At 45.1% G+C, this 25,892-nt stretch overlaps 1 protein-coding gene across 4 annotated transcripts in view; it reads left to right on the plus strand.

Moving 5' to 3' along the window:
* Positions 1 to 272: 272 nt before the first annotated feature.
* BLK (BLK proto-oncogene, Src family tyrosine kinase) overlaps positions 273 to 25,892 on the plus strand; it is a 74,712-nt gene continuing 49,092 nt past the window's right edge. For 2 of the 4 annotated variants that reach the window (XM_032763509.2, XM_032763514.2), the window contains exon 1: positions 273 to 462. The gene's annotated coding sequence lies outside the window, so the exon portion shown is untranslated. Of the gene's footprint in view, positions 463 to 16,720; positions 17,050 to 20,729; positions 20,766 to 25,892 lie in introns of those variants that run through there. The other 2 variants (XM_032763510.2, XM_032763513.1) reach the window with 2 other exon arrangements.

The raw sequence follows: 25,892 nt of genomic DNA on the forward strand, positions 1-25,892 counted from the left end.
CTGACACCCTTGAGTGGAGCTACATTCAAATTGCATCAGTGTGGGTTAGAGGGGAAGTGGGCACTATCTGCACCCAGACACTGCTTTTCATATAGCCTGGTGAGTCTTTGCACAGTGTGCATGTGGGGGGGTGGGAGCTGGGAAGAGCACTAATGAGCTGGTCACTGTTCTAACATTAGCTCGAGGTGTGCGGTGCAGTGGTGCTACCAGCCCCTGATTACTATAAGTGAAACAAACCAGCTAGATTTGTCATTCAGCTGCTCTCGGCAGGAAACCACTAACAGCACTCAACTGACAGAGCCAAGAAGAATTGGGGTTTCTCTCGGTGTGTGTTTTAAGAATTAAAACTTATCAAGCCTGGCTTATGTTCCTCAACACACACCCTGCAAAGGACTTTTTCATGCCGGAGGATGACTAGGAGTTAAAGAGTGATGCTGTAGTCCAGTCAAGAGACACACCAAAGTAAGTGCCTGCTTTTCCATTAGCCCCACTTTTCCATTAGCCCCACTTATTGAATGATTGCTGTTTATCATGAGGATTATTCTTTCACTGGTTACATAGTACCCTGACTACCTGTCTTATGAAAAAAATATTACATGGACTAAACAACCTCTTGAGACCCCTTCCAGTCCTACGTTTCTGTGATTCTGTGCTTTTTGGTTTGTTTTTTTTGGGGGGGGGGGTGTCAGATCCTCCGCTGACGTAAACTGGCATATCTCCATTGACTTCAGTGGAACGATGCTAATTCACACCACTTGAGGATCTGGTCCGTTAATGTTCATTGCCGAGCGGCCAGGTGGTTAAGGTATTTAGGTGCCTGAAGATGCAGATAGGCACCTAGTGACACTTTCCAGAGTGCCCACGGGAGTTAGACACTGAACTCCCATTGATGTGAGCAAGGCTGCTTGTTAATTAATGTTGAGCTGGAAATTTGCTGGGTAGCTAACGGCAATCCGATTTATTTACTGTGGTACTATTGCAATTAACCGTCAAAATCCGCTCTGGCAACTTCCTTCTTGGGCATTGGTCACCTTCTTTTTCTTGAAAGAATTAAATCCATTGAAACATAAATGTACCATTAGCTGCTTCTCCATGTGTTTTTTGTGAAAGCAGGGCCCAATCCTGAAGTTAATGGGAGTTGCAGGACGGGGTGCTTAATAGATAAATGATGCTTGTTGTATTGACCTCCTGAAGGCACTGTGTGGGGTTTAAACCAAAGCATGGCATGATGGGCAGAGAAGACACTGTAAGAAGAAGGCACCTTCCTCCGCTTTGCCCCTCAACGGGTTTTGTGATTCAATGACGTTTCTCTCCTCTTGGGAAATATTTTCTACTTTCTCTCTCTTTTTTTTTTATTTAAACCCTGAACTTTGTAGCTCGTTATTTAACCTGGTTAAGCCAGACAAAGGGTTTTGTTTAATTGTGGATGGAGCTTCTGGGATGCTGGTGATCTCGAACAGAGTGAGCTGGGGTGTAATTGCTTCGCTCCCAGAAGACTTCATCACCCACACATCTGGAATCTTCTGGCTAAACCTCTCTAGCTTTCAGTTGTCTGTACCCCAAATCTTCAAATTCTCTACAGAAGAGCTCTACCTTGCAGCCCTGTCATCTTATGGGTATGTTTGATGTCAGTCGGGGTTCTGTGCATTGAGTGCATTGCGTGGTTGCAGTATTGAGTCCTGTGTTTGTATCTCAACCATTCATGTCATGGGCATTGGCCCAGATCCTCAAAGATATTTAGGTTCCTAACTCCCACTGAAATCAACATACCCCTGTCCAAAATACAGAGGAGCTCGGAGAGTTTGGCACCTCAATATCTTTGAGGAGCTGGCTGTGTGTAGGGTGACCAGAGAGCAAGTGTGAAAAATCAGGACAGGGGGTGAGGGGTAATTGGAGCCTATATAAGAAAAAGACCCAAAAATCGGGACTGTCCCTATAAAACTGGGACATCTGGTCACCCTAGCTGTGTGCCGTAACACTTACAAACGAAAGGCAAATTTTTCCTAGCCAATCTGCACTGGGAGTCAGGACTCCTGGGTTCTTTTACATCCATCTCTGCCACTGACTTTTTGTGCCACCTTAAGCAAGCTGCTTAATCCCTCTGTGCCTCACCTGTGAAGTGGGACTATTTATAGCTACCTCCCAGAGTTGCTGTGAGGCTTAATCAATTAAAAATCATCAAGTGCTTTGAGGTCTTCAGATCAGACATGCAGTATACATGAAAAGTATTATCCTTATCTGCATGGATTCCTAGTGCATACTCAACACTCACTGTGTGCATTGACCTCTCATAGCTGCTGTGTATGTTGGACAGGAGTATGTTGCAATAAATCAACAAGAAAAATGGACAGTTTCACAGAAGGAAAGGCACCCGGGTTAATACTGGATCTACATTTACAAATGCTGTGGTACCAGCTGAAATAGTTGCATCAGAGTATTAAATGACTTTAACAGAAGGTTTTGCATGGACCTTTGAGGGCTGCAGACCCCGGCTGGAGGGTATGTGATTGTAGCAATCATATATTTTTAGTAGGGTCCTGATGTGGTTATTTCATACCCAGGACACAGTTTTCAAAATGACTTTTCAATGGTATCAGTTCTAGTTTTATTCTGCAAAAACAAGACTTTGCTGTGCATGGGTTAAGGAGGCTAAAATCTGATATCTGAATAGCCTTGAGACTCGAGGAGGCCAAAAAATCGAAAATATTTGGACCAAAACTCTCAACTTGAGACATCCCTCGTCTTTTTATTTTTAGCTGCAGCTCCCGTTGCAGCTGGTGTTGGGGGCTGCTCATCATCTCTGAAAATCAAGCCCACGATGTCTCCAATTGAGCACCCAAAATCACTGGCAGCTTTTTGAAAACTTGAGCCATACTGTCCATTTCAGACAGGGTTCTGGGCTCCCTTTTTTACTGCTGTGGAGCTCTTCCTTCACCCAGGAGGCTTTTTTAAGTCGCCCATGGTGCCCACAAAAATCTTCCTGTTCGTAGGTCCACGGAATTCCTGGGTTTGTATTTAATAAAGGATAGTGTAAGAAAGGAGATTCCCTCCCCCAGCCCGGTACCTCATGATGGCTTTTGAAAGGTGTAGAACTACTGTTAAATATCACCACGGAGTTAAAAGAAGGCCAGGCAGTCTAGAGATGAACAAAGTCGGAATGCATGGATCCTATGCTGCTGCACCATTCTTTGCAACTTGTTTAACAAAACATCCTCGCCCTTTTCTCGTTCCATTTCTCTAGCAAAATTAAAAGACGCTTCAGAAGGACACTTTTTCTTTCCTTTTTTACACCTCACGAGACAGAAGAAAGGCACATTTGTTGCTCAAGGATCCCTTAGGCCATGATTCTGCAGTTTACTTGGGAGTGAACCCTATTCCCCACTGACACCAATAAGGCTCTGGGCAGCCATCGATGTCTACTTGCTGGTATAAATGTGCAAGATCCAGATCCTAGAGCTAAATCCTGCTCCAGTCGATGTCAGTGTCTAAACTCTCATTCATTGACATCAGTGCTGGGTGATCAGCTTTTTATTTAATGCTCCAGCATTTGTCGTCAATGTCTCAAATCTGTGTCCTGTTGTAGGAGCAGTAAAAAATAGATCTAGTTAGAGTGAGATGAAATTAGCATCTAAAGCAGTGATGCACAACCTGTGAGCCACATGTGGCCTTTCAGGGTAATCTGCTGGCAGATGAGACAGTTTGTTTGCATTGACTATCCGCAGGCACGGCCGCCCGCAGTTCCCAGTGGCCACGGTTTGCCGTTCCTGGCCAATGGAGGCTGTGGGAAGTGGCATGGGCCTCAGGTTGCCCACCACTAATCTAAAGCGATGTATATGTAACTTCCGCTACCCTTGACAAAAGTTTACAGTCTCTGATCATCGATATTAAGTGTGGTGGAGATAGTGACCATCCCTCGACGTGCAGCTCTGAGCCATGGATTAATGAATGTGCCTAAATGCGGTTTGATGGGATATTAGAGGGCCACACAGTCGTTATTTTTTTTAATGAGCAGTAACATCTAACCCGCATAAACAGGAATAGCAATCCAAGCCTGTACATTTCATTCTCTCCATGCAGAGGTGCTGTACTGGAAATGTAGCGCTCAACCTCCCAGCCGGCCCACTGTAAGATGCAGCAGAGCTGACCAAAGAATGAAAAGCAATGGTTTGGGAATGATTTATGTGCCGACTGATGTTGGGGAAAAGAACAGTGAATAATTGATTTGTCCAATATGACCACATCATCTATATGGCTGGTGGACAAATTAAAAGCTTTATTAATGATGAATAATCTATTTGCTAATTGATTAAGAAGGTTCATGGACTAATCTATTCGTATTTTTCATCCCACTGCACAATCCCAGCTAAGAGTCCTTGCGGCTCCTCCGCTACCGTGTTATTGCAGCACTAACCCATTGAGCACATGGTTACGGGCCACTCAGCACACAAAAGGCAGCCCTGCAACTTGAGATAATACCTCTCCAACTGTCAAGACCCAAACTAGGGTAATGGGCAAAATAGGAGACAGCAAAAGTTTTCTTGCAGGAAAGTTGAAATGCAGTGAGATTCCTTCCACCAGCACATACAGTGCTCTCTCCAACAATGATTATGGGTGTCTGGTACAAATAATTTTCAACAATAAAAGTAAGGGACACCTGATTTGTGTGTAAATTTGGAAGCAATCTTGGGACAAGAGAAATGATATCTCTCAAAATGGGATACTTAGGAGGAGGATGCTTAAGAAATGGGCCATGGGCAATAGTAAAAGCTAGATAAGATGTATGGGAAAATCAAAGACATATGAGGTATGTATGAATGGAAGGATTGAGAATAAAGCCATGCTAGATTAACAGAGAAACTTGACTAAAAGATACACCTTGATTTCTGCCTCGTCTCTTCTCTTTTTTCTATCATAGATTTCACTCTCAGTGAATGAGAAGTATTGAAAGAGAAATGTCTGTCTTCAGATGGGATAACATAATGCAAATATAACTCATTGGGAAATTGCTTTTTCTTGGGAAACATTTTGAAAAAAAACACTATTTTGACGAACACTGTTTTCCATTTTTGAGGATATTTTTAGTTTAAATTTTTGTAGTTATCATTGAAAAATAATTTCAGTTTTTGGTAAACACTGAAAATATATATATATATATATATATAAATATATATACATTTATTGAAAACCAAGGGGGAAATCTGTGGAAGTGGACATTTTTCACAAAAATTTTACTTTGTAAAAAAAAAAATTTGATAGATTTTTTTTTCTGGTAGTTCTAAATAATTGACGAGAACAGTAATAGCCAGAGCGTCCTGCATTTACAAGACGGGTTTAAGTGAGGCGGAGCTAGAGGCTGGAAATTCTGGGCCTGATCTGAAGTATGCGTTATTCCAGTTTTATACCCGTGTAAATCCATTGATACCACTGAAGTTAATGGGAGTTTTAATATTGACCTCAAAGGGAGAAGGATACAGACTTAAGAGATGTTCCCATGGTCAATAAGATAAATTTACACTACCATGAAACTGGAGTAGCCCCGTGATGTATCAGGCTTATAGTCTGCATTACTAAGCTGTAAATAAGTGAATTTCTATAACACACAACCTTTGGCCCTGGTCTCATCCCTTGTACACCCAGACTCCACACTGATTTCAGTCAGGTGTTGCTGCTGTGAAGGTTGCAGGGTCTGCCCCTAATTTGGTTCAGTGTCTTTCATGTAAAGTGGATCCTGACGAGAGAAATAATGAAATGACATTTAGATGAGGAACAATAGCAGAGGGAGAGAGAAATAAAGAGCTATGGGCAAGGGAGATACTTATGTTCAGGTGAGAATTAGAAAGGTAGTGACTTGCCGGAACAGACAGAGAAAAGCATTCCAAGGACCTTAGAAATTCCCTTACTCAGATCCTTCCAACTCACTGATCCTGGTTGGAAGGGAAATGTTAATGTTAATATAATCGAGACTGTGATATACTTCTTGACCCCATTAAAACTGTTCAGGAACCAATTTATTTTTTGGATAGTCCCTCTTGTGTGAGACTATCAGTGAAATGGAGACTCGAAGAGGACACACAAATTCTTGATTGGTCTTTTCATATGTGCGTAATTGCCTGACTCATTCAGCCCTGTCTCAGCTGCCTTTCCCTCAGGTACAGCAAAAATATTACAGTTGTAAGGCCAGTCCTTAGCTCCTTCTGAGTCAAATCCTTGGCCAGCCTAAATCAGCACAGCTCCACTAACTTCAGAGGAGCTGAACTGATCTATACCAGCTGAGCATCTGGCCTCCTCTACATTCAGACTTACCTTCAGCTGATGGGAACTACAGATGAGTCTAGCCCCAAATCCCGCAACTGAACACACCAAAACTTTGGGGAAGTATGGATTCAGTTCTGAGTTTCACAAGTGAGGCTCTTCCCTAGATACAGCCCAGCATGTCCTGGTAAACTTGCACGGTCCTCCTAGAGCGGTGGGAGGGAAAACCACAATGCTTGTGAAGGAAAAATCATTAGTCAGCTCCTCAGCTGGGTCTAAATGGCCCAGCTCACATAAAGTGGCCCAGTTTGGCTGATTACGCTAGTTTACATCAGCTGAAAATCTAGCTGCAGTTTTTGTGCAGCCAGAAAAAAGGTGATTTGGGTGGTGGGAGTAAAAAACCCCTCTCACGTCAGTTTCGCAGAAAAAATTAAACATGATTGTCTCCGCAGAAAGCATCCCTCTCCCCTCCCCCATCCCATATTTGAGCAAAATTTCCATATACAGTTTCCAAAATTCTCTATACCTCCCATATAACCAAAACTCCCTCCCAGTTCCCATTGGCCGGCCACTGTCCTCTCTTCAGTCAACCCCCTCCTCAGAGCTCCTTTCTTCTGCGATGTCCACAAGAAGCGAGTCAATAATAAGTCATCATCATAAATCATTACAAAAAATACTTTGCCGGGCCATCTAGACATGCGCCTGTCCGAACAGAACAATCCTGTCAGCGTGTTTCTATAGATCTGCAGATGACGACGTGAAGAGGAGGATGAGTAAATAATGACGAGAACCGGGCACTCAGTATTGCAATATGGATAGTTTGGAAATCATAGAATCATAGAATATCAAGGTTGGAAGGGACCTCAGGAGGTCATCTAGTCCAACCTCTGCCCAAAGCAGGACCAATCCCCAATTAAAGCATCCCAGCTGGGGCTTTGTCAAGCCTGAACTTAAAAACCTCTAAGGAAGGAGATTCCACCACCTCCCTAGGTAACCCATTCAGTGCTTCAACCTACCTATGAATAGTTTTTGCCCATATCCAACCTAACCCCCACGCAACTTGAGACATTGCTCCTTGTTCTTCATCCGCTACCACTGAGAACAATCAGATCCATCTCTTGGAATCCCCTTCAGTAAAAGCAGCAAAGAATCTGTGGCACCTTATGACTAACAGACTTTGGAGCATGAGCTTTTGTGGGTGAATCACACTTCGTCAGTATGCATGTATTATTTCCAGGGGCAGGTATATATATGGCGGCAAGCAAGCAGAGTATAATGAGTTAGTTCAATCAGGAGGATGATGCCTGTTCTAGCATGAGTGTGAAAACAAGAGAGGAAACTGGTTTGTAGTTGGCTAGCATTCACAGTCCTGTTCAGTCCTGAGCTGATGGTGTCAAATTGCGAGAACTGAGCTAGCATTTTCTTTGAAGTCGGTCCTGAAGTTTTTTGTTGCAGATGGCCACCTTCAGGTCTGCTATAGTGTGACCAGGAGGTTAAGTGCTCTGCTAGTTTTTATATTGCTATTCTAATATCTGCTTTGTGTCATTATCCTTTCCGTAGAGACTGTCCAGTTGGCAAGCATATAACTATGCATATATAACTGCCCCTGGAATTCCACTACATGCATCTGATGAAGTGGTATTCACCCAGAATGCTCATGCTCCAAAACGTCTGTTTAGTCTATAGGTGCCACAGGATTCTCTGCTGCTTTACAGATCCGACTAAACACAGCTACCCTCTGATACTTGTCCTTTGTCCCCTTCAGGTAGTTGAAGGCTACTATCAACCCCCTCCCCACCCACCACTCTTCTCTTCTGCAGACTAAGCTGGCAAGCTGGGTCCATTCAAACAAAATGAGTTTTAGTACGCGCAGTTAGACATGTAGGAACAAAGAACACTGGGCTAAGCCTCCAGAAAGGAGGACAGTATCCTGGAAAGCGCTGACTGTGAAAAGAAGTTAGGGGTCATAGTGAGCAAACAATTGAGCATGAACAGACAGTGCAATGCCGTGGCAAAGAGGGATCCTGGCATGTATAAGCAGACGAATAGCGAGTAGAGTTGATTTTTTTTTGGTTTGCTGGCAATGCCAGGAAAAAAAAATTTTTTTGGTTTGGCACGACGTGCAACTGAATTTTTTTGAAATTTTCAGCAAATCAGAAAAGTAAACAAACATTTCCTTTTGGATCAACAGAAACGCGGCAGTGCCTTGAAATGAAACTTTCATTGAATTTCTGTGCAGCTTTTTTTTTAAATAAAAGCAAAGAAAATGATGGGTTAGATTCAAGCAACTAGAAGGTGAGGTGGTGCCATGGTTGTCTCCTTTTTCAGGCCAGGGCCCAGTGATTAGGGCACTCATCTGGCAAGTGGGGTACCTGAACTCAAGGTTCCCTCTTGAAGGCTGTGGAGTGCCCTAACAACAAGCTATAGCTAGACTTGGCAGAATTCCAGTTTTATTCTTTCCTAATTTTGATGGATGTTGATGTTTATTTTTAAGCATTTTTTCTGCTTTGATCTATTTAAATTTTCACAGTCGTAAGAAATTACGGGTGGTCAGACAATGGTGTGGTGTCAGACCATCATTATTCACTGATAATACATACTGAGGTTCAAATTATAGCCATGAAAACACAAATTGTCAACATCACACGTCAACATCTACAAAGTCAGCGTCCTTTGATCCATCTCTAATAGAAGTCCTCAAGCAGCATTTTCCTTATTTTGCCAATCTGCACATTTGGATGATCGACTGGAAATGCTTCTGCATCTGTTGGGGATGTGTGTGATAAGATCAACGTTTACTGACATTGACTGATAAAAATCTCATCCTTCCAAGCCTCGCTATCGGGTATCCGGGTGTGAGTCTCTTTCAGTTTCTCCTATTGACACTGTTTCACTTTGTATAAAATACGCGAATAGTCACCGGGTCAGAGATGTGAGAGTCCCAAGTCCAACAGTTATTTAATTATTTATGGGACGAGGTAACTAGTTGAAACTCAATGGCCTGTGATAAGCAAGAGGTCACATTGGATGATCTAATTGTCTCTTCTGACCTTAAATTCTGCTCATCATCTTCCTACACCCTTACCCAGTCCCTCCATGTTACATGGAGTCTGCAGTTGAATTGTCAACCCATCGCAGCAGGCCAGGAGGTTGCGATCTTTTCTTTCCAGCACAGACCTCATTGCTATGATTCATGCCTGTGTCACTACCAAAGGGGATTGCCACGTGCTCTACTTCGGGCTACATTCCTACATCCATTCGGAAGCTGAAATTGGAGCAGAATGAGACAGCCTGCTTGCTAAATGAGATCTCTTGCCATGAGCTGGGTGCTTCATGACTGCGCTGCCTGCCTGCAGGACTCCAGGTGGAGTTTAAGGGATTGGTACCAAGTACCAATCCTTAAACCCCTAAATAACATGGGCCTCTCTCTTTTAGAGTTCTCCCCATACATGAGACCAGCAGAGGCACCCAAGCTGGAGTTCTCCTGGTTATAAGAGAGAGAGCTGCAGGTGGTAATTGTCTGTGAGGGCCTGGAACTCCCTTCTGCCTGTCCTGAAATAGCCTCAGTCTAGCTTGTTGGGTTTCTTGGGAGGAGGAGTTCCCTGAGGAGCAAGATTTATTCTTATTAATACGACAGCGGCCCCAGAAGCCACAACCAAGATCAGAGCTCAATTATGCTCTGCCATGTACAGACATCAGAAGCGGCACTCCCTACTCTAAACAGACCAAGCGTGGGAGGCAAGACAGAGACGTTTCCAAACTTGTCCAAGATCACCCAGGGACTGTAAGGCAGAGAACCCAGCTCTCCTGACTCTAACGTGAGTGGTCTTGCTACTAGACCATGCTGCATTCATGGCTGCTGTTCTCTAGCACCCCATGTTCTTGCAGTCTTCTAGCAGTGGGAGCTTTTAAAATATTTCTGCTCGCTTGAGAGGTTTTTGCGAGTTCCACTGGGCTTTCTCATTTTAAGTATAGAGAGCTTGTCTCAAAACAGAAGAAAGTTTTTGAGTGAACTCTCGACTCATTTCCCAGATCTACTGAGAGGACTTAGGTTGATACTAGACTATTTATACCTCTCAGCTGTATCTGGTCACAGCCACTCCGTCCTACCTAAGCAGTGAAGAATAAGTTCTGAACAATCAACTTCCCTTTTCATAGGAGTATGAAGTGAAGCTGTGGTGAGAGCAAAGAACTCAGGTGCTTTCTCTGGCTGTGAAGGAGACCCCCCCACCCTGGGTGAATCTTGTCTGTGTTCAAGTGAGGCACCTTTTGTTGGTTTATCCTGAAACTGCATCCCCGGCTTCAGCTAAGTGGAACCGATAAAATGAAAGTTCAGGAGGGAGAAGTTCAGCAAACGTCTGCCCTCAGGGCTTCCTCATTTAGCTGTCTCCTGGGCATGCAAACATAATGGTGTAAATGTTTAACTGTGAGGCCAATTAACCACTGGGACAATTTACCATGGGTAGTGGTGGAGTCTCCTCCTTTGGCATCCTGTGGCCTGTGCTATACAGGAGGTCAGACTAGATTAGTGCAAGGGTCCCTTCTGGCCATGGAATCTATGAAACACAGGGCTTGAGCCTGCAAGTGGCTTTGCTTAGGGAAACCCGCCCTACACCGGGGTCAATGAGGCTCCGTGCAGTCCCCAGGCATCCACCCACACGTAGTCAGTTGCAGAAACAGGGCCATACCTTCCCTGAGTGTTAGTAAAAGTAGCATACGTATGGGGGGATTAACCAACCTAAGCCCCATCCTGCAACTGCATCAGAGAGCAGACTTTTGTGCCCATGTACAGCCCCATCGAATTCAGCGGGTTTCCCCACGGTAAGGGGTCCACCTACGCAGGGTTTGTTGCAGAATCAATGCCTCAGTGACTTGCATAGATTGAATTTTCATGAAGGGCCTGATGAAAACTGACACCTCCTTCCTTTTATACTGTCTCATAATCCAGGAACCAGGGTCCCTCAGTTAAAAGGAAACAGTTCTTTATGCAGCCTTGTAGCGGGGTGGTTACCCGCTCCTGCCCTTCAGGGCTTAAAACAGCCCAGGAGAGGACTGTAGCTGGGGCAAGAAGCCTGGGCTGATTAGGGAGGGTAGGCTCAACTGGGGCCATGCCCCAACCAGGCCCAGCTGGCTCCTATAAAAGGCTGTGAGCCAGTGGCCCAGACAGCCTCTCCCTATGTTCAGAGGGAGAAGAGCCTGGCTGCAGGGAGCTAGAGACAGGGCACCTGAGTGGAGCAGGGCTGGGGAAAGGCTGGGGACCTCTAGCCTGGAAAGCCCCAGTCTGTGGTCTAGCATGAGGCCAGCAGGTACTGGGGGTTGCAGAGGGCAACTCAGGGGTAGGCAAAGGCAGCAGGTCCAAACCCAACCTTGCCAGTGATGAGTAGGCTGATACTGCAGCCTGGCACAGGGCGTGGGGCTAGACAATGACTGGCAGTAGCCATATACCGAGGCAAGGTGAGGATAGAGGGTGGGGGTTACCTGGGGAGGGGAGACCCAAAGAGAAAGGGGTTACTTCTGGGGGGCAGCACCCCAGATAAAAGGGCACCAGGTCCTGGGAGGGACACAGGGGGGCCAAGAGACAGGTGGATCACTGGCCTGCAGAGGGCACTCCAGAGGTTGGAAATCAAGCTAATTCCCTGAGAGACCAGCAGGAGGCACTGCAAGGGTGAGTCTATGCACCTCTACAAGCCTACAGGCAAAGCCCCAGCAGGTTCTATTAAATAATCAACCCAGCTACCTCCTACAGGGTGCTTTTCATCAGTGCACCTCAAAGTGGTAAATTTCATTGTCAAATTTAACAGAAGGGTAAACTGAGGCACAGAGAGGGGAAAATGACTTATCCCAGGTCACCCAGCCGGCCAATGGCAGAGCCAGGAATAGAACAGAAGTCTTATGAGCACCACTCCCATGTGTTAGCCCCTGGAATACACTGCCTTCCCGAATACTGTAGCTGAATTAATTTATGGCCAATTAGAGCTGGGTTGAAATTTTTGGAACCAATTTTCATTGAAAATGGCCTTGTGGTAGGGCTGGGGTATAAACCGCTTAGATGCCCTGCCAAAGGGGTAGCTCCTCTCCGGCTTCCCGGTAGAAGGGCCAAGTGCAGGGGCCCAGACACTCAGCAAAGAGCCCAGCTGCAGGCTCTAGCGATGGCAGGCTCAGAGGAATCAGCTGAGTTGAGCGGAGCCAGCTGTGCTGGGGGCTGGGAGGAGATATAAGCCCAGGCTCACTAGGGGGAAACCGGTGAGCCAGGGAAAGACAGGCAGACTGCAGCTCTGTCACTAATGGCTCCAGAAAGCCTCAGGGGTCGGTAGACCCAGAGAAGGGTCAGAGTGGGGTTGGTGTTGTGTGAATTGGGACTTTGTATTAAGCACTGTAAATAAAAAGACTCTGGTGACCCCCCCGAAGGAGGTGTTGGACTCTTACTTTGACCAGATCGTGCACAGGGACAAAAGGGCAGTAACCTGTGCAGACCCTGTGACAGGCCTTTTTATCAAAAAGTGCAAATTATTGCAAAACCAATGGGATAAAAATCTGTCTGGGGATTGGTCCTGCTTTGAGCAGGGGTTTGGACTAGATGACTGCCTATGGTGCCTTCCAACCCTGATATTCTATGAGTCCATGATCTAATTTTTTGTTCCCCAAATGTTTTGTTTTTCAACTTTTTTCTATGGAAAGTTTTGACAAAAAATATTAGCCTGTTTATTTTACTTCCAAATATATTTTCATTGAGTTGTTTGTGGGTTTTCGTGTAATGGAAACGCAGTTACTCAAGTCTCCATGACAAAGAGGAAGAGTATCTAAAATAGGTATGATAAGCATCAGATGCTCTTTAAAAAAGGTGCAGCCACCAATCTGGAGTCTCTGTTGACTTCACTGAACCTTTGAGCTTAGTAAGGCCTTCAAGTGTTGGATCAATGGTCAGAGGAGCAGGAAGGGAGCCAGCGTTGTCTTCTCTGCAAATCCACCCTCCATGCCTGCTCTCGAGGGACAAGGGGGGAGGGTAGAGGGTGGAGCACAGCTATCTTTAACCCCCATTGATTCACCCCTTCCCTCAACCTGCAGAATCCCTCTGCACCAAGCTCAGCTACTAGGGTTTGGTGCATGATTTTGCCAAAGTCTTTAATCTCTGGATAACTGGGCACTTGGTTTTTACTAACCCAGCAGACAGCAAAACCTGAGAAGGGGCAACAGTGTGCCAAGCTGCCCCTCAAACCACTTCTCTCCCATCCTGCTGGATGCGCACAGAAGAGTGGGGCTGCAGGAAGGGCGTTCTTGGCATTCACGTCCTTCCCCAGGTTTGAAATAACTCAGGCCTTCAGAGCAGGTGTCAGGCCCAGCTATTTGCTTAGCCGTTGGGGGCACAGGGGGCAAGGTGATTTGTTTGGGGAAAGATGGAGCATATACAGCACCTGTCAGGGAATGGTGGCTGGGTGGCTCTGGTTGTGTTGTCGGAGTTGTTGTTTGGGACTGCTGCTGTTGCACAGGATTTATCAAAGCGCTTAGGGCCCAGGATGGGAGATTTCTGCTCACACAAGCAGAATCAGAACCTTCACTGATGTAAACTGATGTACCTCCATGGATGGTGATTTACACCAGCTGAGAATCTGGCCCCAAGTGGGCTAGCAGGATGAGGCTCTTTGCCAGCTTTGAACTTCTGGGTTCTCTCAAACCAGTCCTTTTATTGCCACTCTGGGGAGGTGGCAAACGGCATCTGCAGTCCCTTGTCTCCTTATGCCTGGTAGGCACTTTTTACTCCTCTGAGCTGTTAGATCCTGCTGTGTCTTTGTTCGCCTTGTCTGTGAGCCCTTTGGGACTGGGGAGGTGGTGTCACGCACTCGGGGGTAAATTGTGGCTGTCCCCTGAGTGGATGTGCCAGGATGGACAGTTACTCCTCCCTGTCCCAACACCACCGTAAAAGAAACAGCCAGAATTCAGACTCACTGCACCCCTGAGCCAGCCGCTACACCTGGAAGTCATCCTTGTCCAAAAGGGGTATGGCCAGACAGACACCAGGGGGCATGGCCAAGGCCCTAAACCACATAGCCCACCTGCTGGCTTGCAAAGACAGACATGGACAAGAGTACACACTCTTGATTACCTTAAGCAATGCGAATACTGCCTCCTGGGGCATTCTGCTTGTATCTCCCTTCTTGCTGGGGCACTTCACCCCCTCCCCCACCTCCCAGCCGTGTAGAGTCGGCCAAATGCGCAATCTAGTCCTTTGTTGGGAAAGCACAGAGTAAATTCCCAGTACGGAATGAATAGATCATGTTAATTAGTAATAAATAGATGATAAAAAATAAAACCTACATCCCTAGAGGCACAATCTAGAGTAAATAAAGCTCCAAGAACCAGCTGAGCTTGCCTGTGTAAAGCCTCTTACTGCTCAGCAAAGCAGCTGGCAGGATTCAGCCCGTTGCTGTTCTCTGTGAAATCAGCAATTTTTCCTGCAGACAGGGGTTTTGATCAGCAAATAAGCATGCCGGCATCATATGGAGATTTTCTGCTTCTGGAGAGAGAGAGAGTTTATTTTTCCCCTCCCTTGTCATAAAGTGTTTGCATCTGCTCAGACTGGAGCCCCTAACCCCCCAAACACAGTGTGGTCTATCATCCCAGCCGGCTTCCTGCTAGAAGGCACCACCTTTTGGAGCAGGCTTTAATGAACCGGTGAATCTGTTTTTTTCTGGCTGGATTCACCTGCTGGAGCAAGAAAGCTGGAAGACTCTGAGAGACAGGTGATTCTGAACCAGCCTTTGTTTGGATGGAAGTAACAAGCCAGCCTGATGTGATTTGAGAGATCCCAAAAATTAACCCATATCGTAGTTACTCCATTCATGCACTTGGAGCACAGGTTAAGGTGGCTTTGAAGCATTATTTTTCTCCCTGGGTTATGGATCCATGCAGGATCCTGTCTGGCCCCATGTGTAAATCAGAGAAGCCTCTGGGCTGCTCTGACTGATGCTCTGCTTCTAACCCTTGTGTGGTATGTTCAGCCACACCTCTGATCTGCCCCAGAGATGGGAACAGGGGCACCTCCAGATTCTCAGGGGGGATCAGTTCTACTTTCTGGGGATATATCTGCAAAGTCAAGCCAAAGATCCCCCCATATTCAATGGCTCACTAGGCTGACGCAGTTAAGGCACATCAGTTTTATATGGTGCATAAGGGAGCGATGGTGCACAACGGTGCACAAGGGGGTGATGTGGTCAGCATCATGTCTGCCCATCCTTGACTGTCTGAACTCAGTACTCATTCTGCAGCTGGGGGAACCAGAGCCAACCTTTCAGTATGAGATTGTGCAAGACTCAAATCCATGCCCTTTAGGACTGTGATCAAGCACCTCAATGACTCAGCCACCGAGAGGCAGTGTAGCTGCGCTGTAATGTAAAACCAGAGGTGGGAAACCTGGGCTTGTGGACTTGGGGTTTCCAAGCCTATACACTGCACTGCAAAGCTGGATTTACAATTGCTGGATCTGCATCTCACAGCCGTGTTAGCACTTCTGTACTGCACCACACAGACCTTCTGACTCAGGTCTGCAGTTCGACATGGATCCACACACTGCAAAATGGCAGGGCTTGGACCAGAGTCACAGCAGAAGTCAGGGTGTGACCCACCTACCTCACAGGTGGAGGATCCAGATCCTGAGAGCTCCCTGACCCACATCAGACTGATTTGTGTGTGGATGAAAGGGGGGCTTGGGCCCAAAGCTGAGTCAGAGCCCTGGCTTAATATGAAATGTAGCCACACACTTTACGAGCCCTTGCACTGCCAAAATGACATAAAGGGGGGTACACGAAACTGCAAATCAGGCCTAATATCTTTATATGGCAAAGCGGAGACTAGATAGGACCAGAGCGTTGCTAATAGGATAGGACCAGTACCCAAGCCCCACCCTGCTCCTTTGCAAAAGACCAAGCAGTGCTGCTTGTAGGAGGCAGGTGTCTGCTCTGGGCTATCCTGCACCAGCAGGACAGCGCTGCTCCATTTGCCCCACACCCAGCCTGGCTCCTACCAGTAGAGGCAGCGATAGGCTTGAGGAGCCACCATTAACGGTGAAGAACCGGCAGCTTTTTTGGCGACAACCGGCAGAGCTGGAGCCTTGATTAGAACTAATTCCCCGTTCCCAAACACCCTAAGGGCTCCTGTAAAACCAGGGATGGATTTCCCCAGGCTACCCCCCAAAGCATTTGCTGGCCAATGTCGCAGCATTAGGAAAGCAAAGCAGATGCCAATGCCTGTGAGATGGGAAAGTTTAAATTAGGCCCTGACCACATCAGCCACTGCATCCTGCTACATACAGGAAGATAGTCACGCACTCCACCTTCTCTGCCTGAGCTAGACCTTGTATCTGATGGGGACTGTTTATAGTACACTACGGTTGTGTTATCTTACATCTCTTTCTTGCCCTTAACCTAGGTAACTAATCATTTAGCAACTCAAAAAAACAGCAAAGGGATGGAAGCCAGTTACGTTCTATGTGAATATCTGTAAATAAGTGGGATTTTCTTTTTCAGAGGCAGAAGATAAACAATATAGGGCAGGATTCCCCTGTATGGTGCAGCTACTCTGCACAGCTCTAGTGATGCAATTCATCCCTGGTTTAATGGGCTAGTTTTTCAGCTGCTCTGTGTTGTCCTACTCGTGCAAAAGAACTGGAGAGGACCAGTGCATCTGGTCCATAAAATGCAACCACGCCGACAACTCTGCAAGCAACAGAAGAGACTCTGGAGTGTTTAATGCGGCGGGGGTCTGATTTGCCTCAACACAGTTTCACGAGAGTGAGGTAGACAGGTGAGCTGAGACGTCTGCTTTTTGGCTAAACTCTGTTTTATTTAGGGTGACCAGACAGCAAGTGTGAAAAATCAGGACAGGGGGTTGGGGATAATAGGATCCTATATATGAAAAAGACCCAAAAATCAGGATTGTCCCTATAAAGTCGGGACATCTGGTCACTCTAATTTTATTGTTACCTGGTGATCCCAAGAAACCTCCCTTTGTCTCTTTCATCCACATGTTTTGTCCTGGCTGGCACCTGGGCTGTAAGCTCTGAGAGGCGAGGATTGTCTCCTTTGTCATTGGCCTGTGCAAGGTCTAGTGCAAGGGAGCCCAATCCAAAGCACAATTGGAACAGGAATAATATAATTGAATCCTAGGGTCTGGTTGCACAATGCACTGGTGAGTGTGTGTTACAGGTCCCCTCTGGGCCAATCCATGAGGATCTATGTTGGTGCAGCCCCGGAGACAAAGTTTGCCTCTTCAGCTCAAACCGCTTACACGTGTAGCCCCATTTTGGTCCCCAGGGTGTCGGTCCAGAGGGAGGCTGTCCCAGCTGCTTTGTGCTGCTCTGGAAGCTCCAAGCAGCTGGAGTGGATTCGTGAATCTAGCACACAGAAGTCAGAGATGGAGAAGACCTATTTGGTTGACCTTCCTGTCCACCTTCATGGTTCTGTTGAAGGCTGAGCTTGCTCACACTGAAGTCAATGTCAAAAACTTCAGTGATCTTCAGTGGGAGCAGTAGATTGTTTGTTCCTCTACAGCAGTGGTTTTCAACCTTTTTTCATTTGTAGCCCTGAAAAAATTTTGAACAGAGTTGCACATCCCTTGTGAAATCTTAGACAATCTGCAGACCTCCAGGGGTCTGCAGACCACAGGCTGAAAACCACTGTTCTATGGTAATGACAACCTTACACAGACCTCAGACACATAGTATGTGTCTCCAGTTTGCATAGAATATTAGGGTTGGAAGGAATCTCAAGAGATCATCTAGTCCAATTTCCTGCTCAAAGCAGGACCAACACCAACTAAATCATCCCAGCCAGAGTTTTTTGTCAAGCCTTAAAAACCTCTAAGGAGGGAGATTCCACCCCTCCCTAGGTAACTCATTCCAGTGTTTCACCACTCCCCTAAGAAAATAGTTTTTCCTAATATCCAGCCTAGACCTCCCACACTGCAACTTGAGACCATTGCACCTTGTTCTGTCATCTGCCACCACTGAAGACAGTCGAGCTCCATCCTCTTTGGAACCCCTCTTCAGGTAGTTGAAGGCTGCTATCAAATCCCCCCTCACTCTTCTCTTCTGCAGACTAAATAAGCCCAGTTCCCTCGGCCTCTCCTCATAAGTCATGTGCCCCAGTCCCCTATTCATTTTTGTTGCCCTCAGCTGGGCTCTCTCCAATTTGTCCACATCCCTTCTGTGTGGGGGGACCAAAACTGGACGTAATACTCCAGGTGTGGTCTAACCAGTGCCGAATAGAGGGGAATAATCACTTTCCTCGATCTGCTGGCAATGCTCCTACAGCCCAATATGCCACTGGCCTTCTTGGCAACAAGGGCACACCTGCTGACTCAGTTTCCAGTCTCATTTTAAAGACATCATATGATTCATGTGATTTAGCCACTTCCTTTCAACTTCTCACTTGATGTTCTTGTATCAAAACATCAGCCTTACTGAAAATCACGTGCTGACAAACAAGAAGGTGCAAAAGTCAATGCAGACAGTCTCACGAGCACTGGGGTGAATGGGGGTTACAGGAACATGCCACGAAGGGTGGGCAGATCAGCATGTTCCTGGTTGAGTGGTGGAGCAGCCCGAGACTGACCCATTATGAATAGATGTGCTTTTTGCACAAAACTTTTGGGGGGCAAAAAATGCAGCTTTCTCAACACCGAAACATATTGTGAATTGGGGTCAGTTTTGCCAAATCGATCAGTCCAAAAAAAAACTAACAAAATTTTAAGAAAGTCAAAACATTTTGATTTTTCTTTTTGAAACAAGATTTCTTTTAAAAAATACCTTTCGTTTTATTTTTAAACGATCAAAAATGTTTTAAATGCTAAAAACTGATATAAAATTTGAACTTTGTTTGACTCAAAACTTTTTTCTTAATTTTTGATTTACCAAAAGTTTCCTTTTTATTTTTTGAAATTGCCAGTGAGCTGAAAAATCCATTGTTTGCCTAGCTCTCCTTGTGAGAAGGAGATTAGGTTTCTTTAGTGTGGAAGTCATTGCCTGGATTTGAAGTCCAAGGCCAGCTCCATCTTATAATCATGGAGATCCAGAAAAGCAACAGGGTGAACCCCATAGTTTTGATTCAGTTGAATCAATGGGAGCTTTCCCTGAATAAAAACTGAGTAAGGACAAGAGTGGGGTTTTCAAAAGGGTCTAAGCAGAGTTAGGTTCTAGTTCTCATTGATGGCTAGTGAAAGTTGAGTATACCAAAGTCCCTTGCACTTTGAAAATTCTCACCCTTAAGGACTTGGTCCCCAAATGGTTTGTGGGCTTTAACTAGGTATAAAAGTGCTTTGTTTTCATTCTTGTCCTCATCAAGCTTGCTGTGCGATACATGTATCTACAATGAAGGTTGGATCGGTGTGGCTTCATTGACCTTTATTTACTCTGTCTCCCCCCAATGTTTTTCTAAAAGAACGGCTCTAGGAAATATTTTAGGGAAGTTCTTTGGCGTGTGTTATACTGGAAGCCAGACCAGCTGATCAGAATGGTCCCTCTTAGTCATGGAATCTAGAATCAATGTGATCTGGCCCTGAGTATTTAGCTACCACATTAGCCATATCAGTGTAGACACCATTTTACATCAGTGCAGCAAGATCAGTGCATGCAGCTCACCCCAGGGTAAGGTAAACTGATGTCAATCATATCTACACCTATGGGGCTTTGCACTGGTGCCTGAATGCCCAGCAGCAATGAGGCTTAAATATCTGTCAGCTGGAAGAGGTATTTGAGGGCTAACTTAAATAGTCTTTTGTGTCTCTAAAAGTAAACAGAGGCTTTGCTGTGCACAGAATTACACTGTGTTGAGCTTCCCAAGATGTGCCTGTCCTTCTGACCTCACTCTACCGACATGTGCTGTAAAATGGGTCTCAAAAGCTGCAGGGTGGAGGATACTTTTTGCAGCAAGAGTGGCGCAGATATTTCCCTTCATTTGGGCTGGGAATGAGGTGGGATTCAAGGGCGAAAATCTGCACTGGTCAATGCACCAAGAGGTATATGGTCTTTCAGAGGGCTGCCATCCTTTCGGGTGTATCTACGCTGCGATTAAAAAGCCCGAGGGAGCAAGTCTCAGAGCTCGGCTCAGCTGACTTGGACTCGCAGGGTGCAGGCAGCAGGCCTATAAAATAATAATGTTGATGTTAGGGCTAGGCTGGAGCCTGGGCTTTGAGCCCCACAAACCTGAGTCAGCTACCTTAGCCAGCTGCCATGGGTCTCTTCTTGCAGAGTAGATATACTCTGTGTTACTCTGTGAAGCACATGGCATATTTTGGAGGTGCTGTACAAATAATCAGTGTGTCTGTAGCCTTTGTGTTTTTTCTGACATACAGTATGAGCCTGATCCTTGGGGTATATTAAAATCTGTGTTAAAATTGTAGGCTGTCACTTTAAATTTCAGGGGGTTTTGGCTGGGGGCGGGGGTCTAAGGGGAAGTGTGTTATCTGCATCCCACCTAGTAGCATCAGTCAGCCAGCAGAGAGTCAGCCTAGTGTAAGGCCGGGTGAGTTACACCACTCTGTTTTGGGGAGTAACCTTCTTTTTCTCTCTGTTTTGGGGGTTTTGTGTGTTCTGAATTCTAAAAAAATAAAGTCATGCTACATGCAACCTTCCAGAAAGAATATTTATGTTTCTATCTAACAGCTCTGTGTGTATGCCATGAACGTAACAATCCTATGCCGTGCTGATTTCCCTCAACTCCCATGGACCCAAGTGGGTAGAGCGGGTCAAAAAACCTGTTATTTTCCCTGTGAGCAATTTCAAACGAAATGTTTTGGCTCAAAACTCTCTGATGCTAAATTTTGATTCTTTTGCAAAAAGCTTCCAAACTAAATGAAACTTTTGATTTCAGATTGCAATTTGTGTTTCATTTTTGGTTCCGAATACCAAAAACAGTTTGATTTCCAAAAATGTATTTTTTACTGTTTTTTAACTTATTTACTTTCTGGAATGGGGTGGCATATGAGGGAAATAAGCCAAAAAGGGAAAGAAAGTAGGGAAAGACATTTATTTGATATTATGGTGGTGACAGAGTAACATTTGCAGTTAATTAATTAACTGACAACTCAAGCGGTTAACATAAAACAAATTAGCTAGATTAAAAAAGTGTTGCAATTAATTGGCAGATTGAATGTTAATCAATTAACCAATAAATTATTTTACCACCAATCAATTAACAGTTTAATTGATTGCTTAGTTGCTTAATTAACTGTGACTATTTTTTAATCTAGTTCATTTATTTTGCGTTAACTGATAACTCAAACAGTTAAGTAATTAACTGCAATTAATTAACTGCACTGCTAAACAATAATGGAATACCAATTTAAATTTATTATAAATATTTTTGGATGTTTTCTACATTTTCAAATATATTGATTTCAATTACAACCCAGAATACAAAGTGCACAGTGCTCACTTTATATTACAACAGTGCAATGTGAACACCGGTTCTCACTTTCAGGTGACATTCAACATTATCTCCTGCAAATGTAAACAAACTTGTTTGTCTTAGCGATTGGCCGAAGAAGAAGTAGGACTGAGTGGACTTGTAGGCTCTAAGTTTTACATTCTTTTGTTTTTTGAGTGCAGTTGTGTAAAAAAAAATTTACATTTGTAAGTTGCATTTTCATGATAAACAGATTGAATTACAGTACTTGTACGAGGTGAATTGAAAAATACTATTTCTCTGTTTATCTTTTTTACAGTGCAAATATTTGCAATACAAAATAATAATATAAAGTGAGCACTGTACACTTTGTATTCTGTATTGTAATTGAAATCAATATGTTTTAAAATTTAGAAGAACATCCAAAAATATTTATAATACCTTTCAGTTGGTATTCTCTTATTAACAGTGTGACTAAAACTGCAATTAATTGTTGTTTTTTTAATCTCGTGATTAAGGTATGGGAAAGTGGGTCTCCCCTGCCATTTCTCTCACTTTTTTAAAAAAAAAATTCCAGCCTTTTCAAGGGGGAAAAGGTAAATAAGAGGGCTGTTAATTAATCGCAGTTAACTCATGCCATTAGCTCAAAACAAATTAATTCAATTCAAAATCTTAATTGCAATTAATCAGTTTTAATTGCGCTGTTAATAATAGAATATCAATTTAAATGTGTTATAAATATTTTGGCTGTTTTTCTACGACCCTAATAAATAAATCAGAATATTCCCTCCACACACACTTTATCTCATCTTTTTACCTCCTTCCCCTCTTTTTCAGAGGAAAATAAAGGGGAGCGGGAGGGAGGCTAAAAAAATTGAGAGGGGAGCATTTTCCAGCTGTTTTGATACAAAACTTCTCAAACCTCTTGTCAAATGTTTTTTTTTCCAAAATTAAAAAACTCAATTTCGTCAAAAACAATTTTTTGTCAAAAAAAAAAATTCAACTCTATTGGTTGAACAAAACACTTATTTTTCTCGGGGGGGAGAAAAAAAAGCAAAGACATTTTGACCATCTTTGGAGGCTCAGCACCTCACAGGAGGCCTGGCAGACTCTCTCTTATCTATCTATCTACGGGTTTTGCACAACAGTTATCTGCATGTAGGACTGGCATATCCGCAAATCAAGGATATAAATAGAGTGTTTCCAGAATGTATGAATCAGGTCAGAAAGGGGCTAATGTATATTATAAATGCCTGCAGCTCTGGTCTTCTTACATCTCTTAAAAAAATAGGGCAGGACGATGAGCGGGGGAAATTATTCGCAATTATTTCACAAATTCCAATTCCTATCTAGGCAGAGCCCCATTTCTTGACTTTTTCTGTGTAGTTTTGCGAGAACCATTTCTAAATGTGAAACCTTCCTATGCCATCAGACGAACCAGGCGCCACCATCTCTGTTTATCCTGGGGCTCTCTTTGTAGGTCCTCTTGTGTTGTTAAGACCCATAAACTTTCCGTCTCCGAGTAGTGTTCAGTGCAGCCTTTTCTGTTTTGGGAGAAACTTATATTTGTGCAAATGCACCTGGTTGTCTGCAATTCCACTTACTCTTGTCTGGATATCCTCCATGTTGAGTGGAAGGATGGTCCAGTGGTTAGGGCACTAAGCGAGGACATGGAGACCTGGGTTTAATTCTGTCCTTTGTCACAGACTTTGTGTGTGATGTTGGATGAGTCACTTAGTCTTTCTGTGTCTCAGTTTCCCTATCTGTAAAATGGGGTTAATAACACTTGCAGTACCTCACAAAGGTGTGTTGAGGAGAAATACATTAAAAGATGGTGAGGTGCTCAGATGCCACAGGGGTGGAGACCATAGCTAGATACACACCTAGAATGAGGCTGACAGTAGCTAGACAGTGCAGAAGGAAAGTGAATGGTTTTAAGTAGGGTGACCAGATAGCAACTGTGAAAAAAACGGGACAGGGGGTGAGAGGTAATAGGTGCCTATATAAGGAAAAGTCCCCAAAAATGGAACTGTCCCTTTAAAAACAGGACCTCTGGTCACCCTAGTTTTAAGCCAAGCAACTTGTCTATGATCCAATCAAGGATCAGCAGCAATGCCTCAGTGGCTTACTGGACCAGTAACACGACTTGAAGAGCAAATTCTGAATATCCAATACTCAAATGACCACAAGTGGCAAGTAGTTCAACACACAGGCTGAAATATAGTTGCACAAAGTGTTCAAGAACTTCAGATAATGAGCAAATTCATTAGAGTCATGATCTGTTAATGGACAGTTCACAAGTGGAAAGAATGGGGCAAGTTCAGTAAATAGATCACATTTGCTCCTAATAATCACCTAGCTCTGCTAAGCAGGGTCAGGCCCTGTCAATACTTGGATGAGAGGCTGCCAAGGAAAGCCCAAGCTGCTGAAGGAAGTGGAGTAGGTGTCTGAGGGTATATCTACACTATGGGGTTATTCTGATTTTATATAAATCGGTTTTGTAAAACAGATTGCATAAAGGCGAGTGCACGCGGCCAGACTAAGCACATTAATTTGGCAGTGTGCATCCATGTACCGAGCCTAGCGTCGATTTCCAGAGCGTTGCACTGTGGGTAGCTATCCCGTAGCTATCCCATAGTTCCTGCAGTCTCCTTCGCCCCTTGGAATTCTGGGTTGAGATCCCAGTGCCTGATGGGGCAAAAAACATTGTGGTGGGTGGTTCTGGGTACAGCTCACCCCTCCCTCTCTGAAAGCAGTGGTTCTGGGTACAGCTCACCCCTCCCTCTCTGAAAGCAGCAGACAATCATTTTGCGCCTTTTTTCCTGGCTGAACTGTGCAAACGCCATAGCACAGCAAGCATGGACCCCGCTCAGATCAAGACCGCAATCGTGGACGTTGTAAACACTTCGGCATTCTCGTGCAGTCTATGCTGAACCAGGGACCTGCAAAGCCAGGCGAGGAGGAGGCGGCGGCTACGGCAGAGCGTGAGAGTGATGAGGACATGGACACAGAATTCTCTCAACCGCGGGCCCTGCGCTTTGGAGATCCTGCTGTAATGGGGGCAGGTTCTAGCCACTTGAACGCCGATTTTGGCCTGGGAAACAAAGCACAGACTGGTGGGACCGCATAGTTTTGCAGGTTTGGGACAATTCCAGTGGCTGCGAAACTTTCGCATGCATAAGGCACTTTCATGGAACTTTGTGACTTGCTTTCCCCTGCCCTGAAACACCATAATACCAAGATGAGAGCAGCCCTCACAGTTGAGAAGCGAGTGGCAATAGCCTCTGGAAGCTTGCAACGCCAGACAGCTACCCGGTCAGTCGGGAATCAATTTGGAGTGGGAAAATCTACTGTGGGGGTGCTGTGATGCAAGTAGCAAGCAATCATTAAGCTGCTGCTACGAAAGGTAGTGACTCTGGGAAATGCAGGTCATAGTGGATGGCTTTGCTGCAATGGGATTCCCTAACTGTGGTGGGGCGATAGATGGAACCATATCCCTTCTTGCACTGGAGCACCAGGGCACCCAGTACGTAAACCGCAAGGGGTACTTTTCAAGGTGCTGCAAGCACTGGTGGATCACAAGGGACGTTTCACCAACATCCACGTGGGATGGCCAGGAAGGGTTCATGACGCTCGCGTCTTCAGGAACACTACTCTGTTTAAAACGGCTGCAGCAAGGGAATTACTTCCCAGACCAGAAAATAACAGTTGGGGATGTTGAAATGCCTGTAGTTATCCTGGGGACCCAGCCTACCCCTTGATGCCATGGCTCATGAAGCCATACACAGGCAGCCTGGACAGTAGTCAGGAGCTGTTCAACTACAGGCTGAGCAAGTGCAGATGGTGGTAGAATGTGCATTTGGCCATTTAAAGGCGCGCTGGCGCACATTACTGACTCGCTCAGACCTCAGCCAAACCAATGTCCCCAATTGTTATTGCTGCTTGCTGTGTGCTCCACAATCTCTGTGAGAGTAAGGGGGAGACCTTTATGGCGGGTGGGAGGCTGAGGCAAATCACTGGCCGCTGATTACGCGCAGCCAGACACCAGGGCGATTAGAAGAGCACACCACGAAGCGGTGCGCATCAGAGAAGCTTTGAAAACGAGTTTCATCACGGGCCAGGGTACGGTGTGACTGTTGTGTTTGTTTCCCCTTGATGAACCCCCCCTTGATTGACTCATTCCCTGTAAGCAACCCACCCTCCCCCTTCGATTACAGCTTGCTTAAGGAAATAAAGTCACTATCG

This window comes from Chelonoidis abingdonii, chromosome 3, assembly GCF_003597395.2.
Source record: "Chelonoidis abingdonii isolate Lonesome George chromosome 3, CheloAbing_2.0, whole genome shotgun sequence".
Taxonomy (NCBI): Eukaryota; Metazoa; Chordata; order Testudines; family Testudinidae; genus Chelonoidis; species Chelonoidis abingdonii.